Raw genomic sequence first — 11052 nt, forward strand, 5'->3', positions numbered from 1 at the left:
CATTTCTAATTCTGACAGAGGGCCCCACCTCCTTCCCTCCGCTGTCTTTTCATTCTTTCTGTATAAAATGGAAGAAAAATAAATAAATCTCTGGGCAATGATCATGCTGTAATTTAATGTATTTCTGAGGCTTCTCAGTCCATGGAAATACAAAGAAAGCTCAACTGGCATCATTTATTAAGCAAGTTCTGAAAATCATGACATCATGACAAAGGAACATGAACAAAATGGAGCTTGACTGTATTAATAGCATAGATAGCGGGACGTCAACAGAACCCCACCATCCAAGACTGGCGCTGGTGGAGACGTAGCTATTTCACTATCTCACGACATGGGCACAATTCTCCTTAAATGAGGCACCGAACATTTAAGAAACTGGTGCCCCGAACACTTATGTAGGAAGACGAGACTATATCGCATATCCCTCCCTGCTGGTCGTATAGAATCAGAAACTTATAGCGCATCACCAAATGCCTTTAGCACCTGACTATTTTGTCTGTTTGGGAGGAAGATTTATGTAGTGGAATGCGTTTAGGGTTTAACATCAGATCGAGCTTGTGTTGCCTCTACACCCTATCACCAATAAAGCACATGACATCGTGCAATCACCGGAAATCAAGAGATAATATTTCCCACCCTCTCGGGGCTTAGCGGGTGGCCACTCTGGATGCAAAGAGTCTAGTTCCCATGCCTCTCCTTGGCATTCTAGTAGCAGTTCCTAGAGTCTCAGGTAATGATAATAGTATTAACGATACATTGAGATTAATGCCTAATTAATAATAGGTGAGTCCTAAGGACGAGCTGGGCTGGGCTTTACCTCATGGAGCCCTCAACGTGCCATGAGCCTGATAGGATTCTTTTCAGTTTGCAGATGTGAGGAGCTGAAGTGAGCAAAAGACAATGAGTTGACCGTGGTCTCGGAGCCACATGAAGTGTTGGAGCTGCTGCTCACACCCTATCTGGTTACAGAGCTGGGCCGTCCATTCTCTCATCTCCAAAATGAGGGCATTTAAATTTCTTTTACTCTAGGATGAAATAGACTATTATTCTGCCTCAGCCTTACTAATCCCTCTGCAGGGTGTTTATTTGTTCTGGGAACCCCCTTATCCGCTACTCCCTGGGACCTTCTGTCAGAAGCAGCAGATGAAACACCCACCCTAGAACCTGGGGGCAGTCGGGGACTGAGAAGGGCAGAGAAGAAAAACTTCCCTCAGTGCCTATCGGAACGGGCAGACCCCTGCCCAGGGGCCTGTGTCCTTGTTTGTCACCCCGAGGTTTTTTCTGAGATGCCTCGGCCCTCACGGCTTCACCCACTTTACTCCTTGTCATTAATCAGACATCGATTTCATTAAGGTCTGTCACCACCGAGAAGCTGGGAGGAGGAAAGGCCCCCTGCGGCCACTCTCTGGACATACAGGACCATGTCCGTGGGCCCGGCGGCGCTGGATGACACCCCCGGCAGCCTAATGGCTGAGAGTCCTGTCAAAATCACAAGGCTAGCATGTTATAACCTTTCATTTCTTTTATTTGCCTGTCATCCTATGAGACTCCTATCAGAACACTCTAGAATTTGAGTGGCCTGACCTTCTCAACTCAAGTGAACTTCAGCTCCAACTTCCTTTCAGAGAACCACTCCTGTGATTACACTTCAAGCTCTGTCGAGACCCGCCATCACCCTGCTCAGAGTCCCGCGCTCCAGGGTGAAACCTTCTGCTCAGTCTCCCTGCCTTTCAACTCTCTCCGTCCCTGACACCCACCACTCCTGTTTCTTGACGCAAACGGTCCCCTAGACATTTTCTCCCTCCCTCTGTTCAGATTCACTAATCCTAGAGAATTCCCTGATCAGCTGGCCCTGGCTCTTGGTCATCTAAATGGCTCCTCTTTTAAAGTGAGTCACTTAAGTCCAGGCTCTACTCAAAGAGAGAGGAATTAAGTTCCACTTATTGAAAAACAGAGTATTAAAGAATTTGTGGCTATACTGTAAAACCGCTAGAGGTATCTCGTTGTGGTTTTTGTTTGCATTCCTCCAACTAATTAAGTTGAATGCCTTTTCATGTGTTTACTGGCCATTTGGATGAACTCTTTTGCAAAGTACCTATTAAAGTCTTTTCCTCAATTTAAAAACACACATACATACATACATACATACGTAATACATACATTGCTCCTTTTTTTTCAACAACCTCAACTCCGTGACACCCCTTCCTTCTGCCACATCTGCCCAGAGGCCTGCATTTTTCTCACAATATTCTTCTTTCTCTTAAAATTTGGTGATTGAAAGAAATACCAAGAGCATCAGAGAGTAAAATAGAGAAAAGGCCACAACGATCTCGCAGCCATGTGGACCGGTACTCCACACTGCCAGGTCTCAGCCTCACCCCTTGGTCGTGGCACCTGCTTAGGGTCTGTCTGCACATCTCTTTCAGCATCTGGTACCCGAGGCCATTGGCTGTCTTTCTTGAAGAGTCTTTTATTCATGTTCATCAAGTTCAACTCTGCGTCCCGCTAGCTTGGGCCTTGCTTTCTACCTGTGAAACTTTTACTACCTGGAGCAAAACATTCATTTGCAGTCAGGAGGCCTGGCCGTAAGTCCTGGTTCTGTGACCTCACTAAGCTGTCCAAACTCGGCTGCAACTCAATATTCTAACCCGTAAGGTGGAGGCCGGATTCTATTTACTGCACTCTGTCGTTGTGATACTTCATTATGACCATTTCTAATTAGTGATATTGTAACAGTTCGTAATTGTCACATAATAGGCTTCTACCCATAGGAATTAACGGATGATTTTCCTTGTCTGGGGTAGTATTCTCTGCTCTGGGTGGGGAGGATGTTTTTCTGCTCTCTGCGGCCATCCTGGCTTCAGCGATGTCCTCGGTTCACCCTGGCCGGCAGGTTATTGCTTGCAAATTTGAAACGCTTGCAGACTTACTGCAAGGAAGGATCAAGTGATAGCGTAGGCGGCCAGGGCTGCAGAGAGGACACCCGAGGTGGGATTATGCACGGAGCGGCCGCGTAGGCAGGGACTGCAGACAGCGATGCCCAGCAAGGCCAGCGGGTTCAATCGAGAGCCCGGCGGGGTGGGGGCGGGGCGGGGGGTGGCGCTGCTCCTGCTCGCTAGTGGGTGTGGTCAGTTTCGGGAAGAAGGGGATTCTCGGGGTGGCCGGAGCCACAACTGAGGGGTGGCAGAAGTAGTCGTTTAGGGTCGAGGAGGCCCTGGCGAGAGCAGTAGCGGGGAGTGGAACGTTTAGAATGGCAGGGAAAATAGCTTGCTGTGCTCTCACCGTTTGAAGATGAAGCCTCGTCCAAGCTTTCCAACGGCGCAGCCGGGAGCCAGCCTGGTGCGAGCCAAATCGCAGGTCCCTCGTCTCCCTTGAGAGGCTCCGGAGGTGTGAACAAGTCAGCAAAGTGTGACTTCGATTCTTGTAACTTCAGCACTATATACTTCTGTTTGCCAGGCGGTGCATGCTCAAAGAGAATTCAAAATTATAAAACCGGAAAAAAAAAAGGTTGTCTTTGCTAACCCATATATCACTACTGTTAACATTTTGCTGTTTTTATTTCAGTTTATTTACTATGTATAATCAGTAGACATCGAATTCATGAATAATGGTTCCTGGGGTTTTCCACAGTCAAATTTCTGCCAAAAGTCACATATTTCGCAGAATTCTCCTCACAACAAACTTCGCCACCTGTTAAGTTTTATTGGATTTTTTGTGTCTCACTGGATCATAACGTTTTTTAAAGAAATAAAGTCATTACTTTTCAAAAGTTGCTGCCTCGCACAATCACTTGACAATGGCAAGCCTTTGTCAAGATGTTGAATAGAAATGTAAGCTTTGCAAAACTTATGATTCTAAGTCATTCTTCAGCCACATTGCATTTTAATATGTAATATGATCTTGGGGTTCACATACCTACAAATATCTACATTATGTCTACACATTTGGAAACATACACACAGGTATGTACGCATAATTAGACTTGGTAGTATATATGCAGTTTTGTATCATTTTCCACCTTTGTCAACGCAGTAGAACAATTTTCTCGATAAAATTATTCAAAAGCTAAAGGTTTTAAAACTGTGTAATGGTCATTTATACAGACTTTAATTGCAAGGGATTTTAATTGTTTCAGATTTGGGCCATTGTAAATAGTGTTGAAATGTACATTGTTTTGAATACATATTTATTACATCTTTAGAATTTCTTTAGGGTACGTTCATAGTAATGAAATTAATGGCTCAAAAAGTATAGCTATTAAAAATTCTCTCAGATTAGATAGATAGACAGACAGACAATAGATACATACATACGTACATACATACATACATACATACATACATACACAGACAGACAATCTTGATAGGTATTAAAAGTCAAATTACTTTCTAGAACTATCGCACCATTATCCTTCCCCGTCCCCTCAAGCCCACTGTGGACATTCTCTTGGTCCATTCTCTGTCGACATCAGTTTGGAACAATAGACTTTTAAAACAGCTATGACAGTTTGACGTGGAAATAGTTTTCTATTGTTTCTTCACTTTTCATGTGTGTTACGCTAGTAACCGTGGGTACCGTCCTTATTTGATTAGCTATTTGTTTTCTTCTTCTGTAATGTTCTGTTTGAACTCTTCGGCTGTTGATCTTCTTGAAGTTAAGTGCTTTTCTAAGTGATTTGTGTGAGCTACGTGGACACTAATGATATTTTCTTTTTGCGCTTTTACAGCAAACACTTTATGAGGTTGCTTCATTTTAATTTTGAATGTGCTATCTTGGATAATGAAAATAAGCATTTATTCAAATCCTTTCTAAGTCTCCTTTGAGATTTGCCCCTGGGTTTCTTAAGTCTCTTCCGTCCCCAGATCACTTAACTTCTTACCTGTAGGTACGAACATTTGCATGCTGCGTTTGGGCATATGGGGATGAGCCGAGGAGCTGAGGTGGGAGAGGCCGAAGAGGTAGGCGGGAGGAGATAGTGAACAGCATGAACGAATGGCTAAGGCCCTTTCATTCCTATGAGTGACCGGTATGTGGTTTGTGTTTATTTTTGTTTGACTTGTTTTAAGTAACAACCATTGCTTTAAACTAGTTCCTTATCATTTCATTCTTGGATTAGCGCCGTCACTTCCCACTTTGTTTCCCTCACCTCCATTTCTTCCCCCAACTCCAGTCCCTTCTGCACGTCAAAGACAAGGTAACCTTTCTCAAATAAAAAATCCAATCTGTTCGCTTTTCAATGAAAACCCTTTCGTGTCAGCTTCGAGGTGCGTGCACCCTCCTCACACGTCACCTTGGACGCCAGCGTCTGGTCTCCGTCTCCCGTTCCCGTCTCTGCTTCTGCCTCTCTTCTCTGTGCTATTATAGACTTGATGTTTTTGCTCACGCTGTTCCCTCTTCTTGAAATCCTTTTCTTTATTCTCTTACAATCAAGCCAGACAGACGGCATCTGCCCCGGAAAGCAACTCCTTGAACCCACACTCTGCTGCGTGTCTCTCTTCTTTCTGTTTGTGGCACCCTAGGCAACACTGTATCTTAAAACAACCATCGCATTAAAATTTGACTACGTGCATTTATCTGCCATTAGACCATAAATATCTCAAGAGCAGGGACTATTTTTTTGTTTTAATTTTATTGTACTCCCAGTGCTTAACACAGTCCCAGCATATCTTCGGTGCCTAATGTTATGTGACTCTCAAAAGTTGCCATCCATTTAATGCTTATCAGAAGCCATCCGAAGCCATGCAAATACCCAGAATAGCCACCTTCTTATTGAACTCCAATCCGTTGCCACATCTTCTTTTGTGAAATGAAAATGTACATCCCCTGTCATACCTTCCATCTGGACAAATGTGAAACTGAAGCAGTAAGAATGTAAATAATTTTGTAAACTGCGAGGAATTTTGTATGTATGCGTGCATACATGTGTGTGTAATTATTATTACTGTTATAATTATTATTACAGAACTATGACATTAAATTACAGAATCACAAAATGTTAAAACGGGAAATGTTAGACCTTGACTATATGTCAAAAACGTGTTTGCAAACTGGGTTCCCAGGTGCCTTTAGGTTCGGTAGAGGTGCTACAGGGGCCATTTCTGAAATGGGTGGGAAAGCAGGGGGCAGGTCCAACGGGGTTTCCAGGCCCCATTTCAGCATCTCTCAGGACATACTAGTATTAAATATTTCATATGTTGGAGTTCCTATATGGTTTTTTCCTAAATGGATGTTTGAAAACTGCCAACAGTCTTAACGCAATACGTCACAAATAAACAAACGGAAGCCCAGAGAGGTCAGCGAACTTGGCTGAGGTCACGCAGCTTGTCAGTGCCACACCCAAGCTGGAACTCTTCCTGCCACTCAACGCCGTCTTAGAACACTGCCTCCCGCTCAGTCCCAGGACCCTCTCCACGCCCACCCTCCCCCAGGGAAGGGTGTCGCTGCCCAACGCCATGGCGCTAGCATCTTAAAGCGGCGAGGGCTCTGCTCGGCACCATTTCCCGTCTGTACTTTTATCTTTCAGCACAATACTGAGCACCTTCCTGATGCTCGTGTTCCATCATCCACGCTGTCAACGACTCTCGATCTCTCTCAGACATTCCAAGCACGTGTCATCTAGGCCACCGGGCTGCAAAATGCACTCCCTAACCAGAGCTCTTCCAGTTTGGTGGCTTGTTAATCAGCACATTTTCATCAATTGTTCGATAAGAGCTTGAATTTAAAAGATGATCGAATCACCCTTGACAGTGCTCTGGAATTGCTAGGGATGGGTCTGCCGGATGCACAGGAAACCTGCCACTTCAGAAATCAGAGCGATGAATCCACAGACCGGCTGAGCATCTCTGAGGTGCCACACCTCTTGTAAGTGTCACGACCATGAAGGGTATTTGACACTTTCACTGCCCACCAGGAACCCACATCCTAGTAGGAGCAAGACACACATGTAAACACAAATAATTCAAGGTAAAACAAGTAGAAATGTACAAAGCGATAGCATGAGTCATTCCCTCTGGGTGTTGTGAAGAAAATTGGCAATGAAGATGAAGACTGAGCAGATTTTTAAACACTAATATTTTTTTTTAGGGAGCACAGGATAGAAAGGCATTTCATATACAGGAAATGGCATTTCAAAGGTACGCAAATTGTTTATTCAGTCATCTTTATTTTTAATACCTTACTATGTACCAGGAACTGGATTTGCAACCAAGAACAAAAATCAGTTCTTACTTTCATGGCAGATTGATAGAAACAAGTCAAATTTAAAATTCTGTGGAAGTACTACAAGAAAAGGAAGACGAGCCATTTAATTTTTTTCAATAGAAAAGATTTGGAAGAGCATGAATACAGTGGTGGCAGGCAAGGTGACTAGAGAGGAGGAGAGTGGCCAGAGAACGGAGGAGACCTTGCATCCCGGAGCGAGAAGGTGGAGTCTGTCCCGGTGACGAGGAGGACAGTGGGAATGCTACACCTTTCCCTTGCGGAGAAACAAATCTAAAGTAGCCTGGGCAATAGACAGAGGGCTGTGAAGACCAGGGGTAAGAATAGTTGTGGTAGACTGAGGGGTGGTTGATTGGGGGTCGATGGGTCTTGAAGGGCATGTAGGACACCAGACAAGGAAGATGATGTGTGTGGAGAATAAATGCCCCTGAGTCAGGCAGTCATCAAGGAAAGCAGTTGAGAGGGGTTTTCAGATCAGTCATTTACTCATTCAGCAACTATTTGTTGAGTGTGAATTATATGCAAAGTCCTCTTCTGGTCTGAAAGGTAGATGATTTAAGATGTTGTCTCTATTCCGGAGGAACTTTTGTTTGGCTGACAAGATAAGTAAGAGCTTACCTAAACAGTGAACATGCAGCTAATGCATATTATATGTGGTGCTTTGTGGGTAATTTGTATTAATTCTCATCACATCCCTGTGAAGGTAGTGCTATTATTATTCAGTGACTTTCATGCCTCCACACTATTAGAAGGTGTTTAATAAAGCACCAACTTAGTGGAGATGTTGTGATCCTCATGAAGTTAAGAATGGTTCTGCTAGATACCAAATTCCAAACTTACACCGACGGTTCAAGACTGCCTCCCAAATAATTATGGCGCCGGGTGATGGACATATGAAAGAGCTGCACACATAAAGAGCACTGGGAGCTTAAAGAAAAAGGAGGGAATGTGATCAGGATCTTAGAGGTTGAGTTTTGGAGGGACTCCAATGTTTGAGAGAAGGTAGAGTGGTTTCTGAGAATGGCATGGCACAGAATAGCAATACAAGGAAATATCACCTTCTCAGACGAGATGGTTGGCCTTCTCAAATCTTCAAAGACCAGGATGAAAGAGAGTAGTTGGAATTTTTCAAGGCTATTGCCTTGGACAAGGAGAGAGCCGTCACACTTCGACCTTTAAGTATGAGGCAAGGCGGAAAGTAAAGTCTTTGATGTAAAATACTAAGAAATAAAAACAAAATCAGCCTTACCACCAAAAAAAATTTAAAAAAGAAGAAAATATAAATGAAAACCCAGGCACATAAGGCACCAGGCATCAAATCGCAAGTCTATAAATTTCACACAGTGGAGTAATGAATTCCATAAACTCTAACATGGCGGGGCGTCCCCCCTCCTCCCACCTCATTAAGAATGAGGTTGGAGTTTTACGGACCTTGCAGTAAATGTGGCTCTCGTGGCACTCGGATTCGCAGAAGAGTTTCAGTTGTCGTTGTTTCAGAGCTGATAGATGAAGGTGGTCAGGAGAGAAAAAGAGAGGGACGGATTTGATTTACGGGTGTCCTTGTTCCCCAAGTGTCCTTGACAATCTGTTTTAGGATGCTCCTCGTACAGCTCCAGAAACATCTGCCAAACACTCTACTTCGGGGCAAAAACTCAGTTGGTTTTACGTGCTGCTGGATCAATGGCCTATTTCTCCAGACTGTAAAGTGGATTCAGAGTTCGCTGGAAACTTAGAAAAAGTAAGAAGCTCATTTGATGGCTGGTTGCATAAAAGTCAACACCTGCCACTTGGGTTTTTTTTTCTTTTTATGCCTGGTTAAGGGAAAATGTCAAGGGCTTTTCAAATTTGCATCTGTTTATATAAAACCTTTGTTATACAGTCTGAGAAAAGTCAAAACACTTTGGGAGAAGTTAGAACAGATTTTTTTTTTCTTTTTGCAGGGATTGGCATAAAAGCAAAACTTTGGAGATCTTAATCCGAAGTCATCTTGTGAGAATTGCCCAGGCTGTATTTGCCTATTAAATTCGTGTTCCAGAAGATAAAGCATTTGCTGAATTAGAGTATATAATTTGGTAGATAAGGAAATCTCTCCCCTTCATAAATATTTTATCAGGAAGTGAAAACATGCAATCTTATCCTCCTGATAAAGCCATGAATATCAAGGAAAAGCGATCTTCTAACTTGTTGTTCAAAGGAAATAATTTTGACTGAAAATTTATGTTCTGTGATGTTTTCCAGTAAAGACAGTGCTACATATCTGCAAACAAAAACAAATTTTTAAAAAATGAACAAAATAGTTACAAGTGAATTTTATGTGAAAGTTAAATAGAAAATAAGAGTAACGTATTTTTTCCTCTAAAAGATAACTTGAATATGAAAAGAATTCTCAATTGTCTCTGATTGCAATTAGGTTGATAATTAGGGCCCGAGCAGGTTTATGTGGTCTTGGCATGTAGGAAGAGTTCCATGAGTAGACTTGGCACTCCTAGCCCTTGATGAAGGGTTGGATAATATCGCCAGCATTAAAAGTTATTTATATTGATAAGGGTGATTAGTAAGGAGTCATGAGATTTTTCCAAGATGTGCATGAGTCATTTAGGCCATATCTAGCTTTAAAAACTGAATTTTAACTACATCATCTTGGGTCACTAAGTAACTACTAATCAGTCCTACTAATTAATATCCGAGAGCAACTAATATGAATATATTGACTCTTAAATTAAGTTACCCTTCAGAATGAGTGACAGATAAGCCGAGAACGTTTCCCAACTTTTTGGTGGGCTACTTGGTTATATATGTTCATCCTTAAGGGGATTGGGATTTAACCAAATTCTCTGCAACGGTATCTGAGCCACGTAGTTCAGCCATAGAGCTCCCACTTGTAGGACTATAGAAACTAACTGCTCAGTCTTGGAGACAGAGAGCTTTTTGGGAAAGGAGATGATAGAAATGGAAAGAATCGCTTCATCCTTCTCGTCTTGCTTTTTTCCCTTTTTATTGCTGGTACAATAACTCAGGCCGATGACTCTTCCTCATCCTTAAAATAGCAGAACCGAAGAAGGCCCCAAGGAGGAATAGTCAGCAGCTGGGATCCCATTGTTCTGAGCCCCGAACTGCCACATCTTCCAGCACCGAAAAATCACTGAGTTCCTTCCATGTGCCAGCCATTCCGCTAAAGGCCATGTTGATTACCCTCTCCATGCTCATGAGAACCCTATGAAGTAGGCATCACCAGTACCTCCGTTAGAAATGAGGACATTGAGGTGCACGATGGTTGAGTAATTTTTCCTGGTGTGCAACAGAACTAAGACTTTACCATAGGTAGAGTGATTTCACAGTTCTCGCTGTTCATCACCACACCTGTCGTCTTCGTAATTTATATTATGATACAAATTGATGTTCGGAACAGCATTTCCGAAGACCAGACCAAGAGTGTCTTATTACACTCTATTCTATTTTCTTTTTGCAAAAAGTTCAATCTATTGTCATTACAGGCAGAATTCACGATTATGTGAAATGTTAGATTAACCAGAACACACAATATCTCATCTGTCTTCCAGGACACAGCCATCACTGAATATCAGAAAGAGCCTTCGGTTTTTATCTTTAGCTTTCGTCCTGGTCCTGAAGCAGAGTCACGTGTTTCGGGCCTGGCTCGTCTGCTCATGCGCAGTGTGAGCCCTGGGATCCTCCACCCTGCCCGCTACGCTATTAGATAGTTTACCCTCCACCCTGGCTTTAGAAGGCTGAGACCACATCTTATTATTCTCTTCATCTGACCCCAGCCTGGCCCCGTGAATTTTTACTGAACTAAAAAATAGGAGAGCCTCAGTT

The sequence above is a fragment of the Pteropus alecto genome, unplaced genomic scaffold (assembly GCF_000325575.1).
Source record: "Pteropus alecto unplaced genomic scaffold, ASM32557v1 scaffold5, whole genome shotgun sequence".
Taxonomy (NCBI): domain Eukaryota; kingdom Metazoa; phylum Chordata; class Mammalia; order Chiroptera; family Pteropodidae; genus Pteropus; species Pteropus alecto.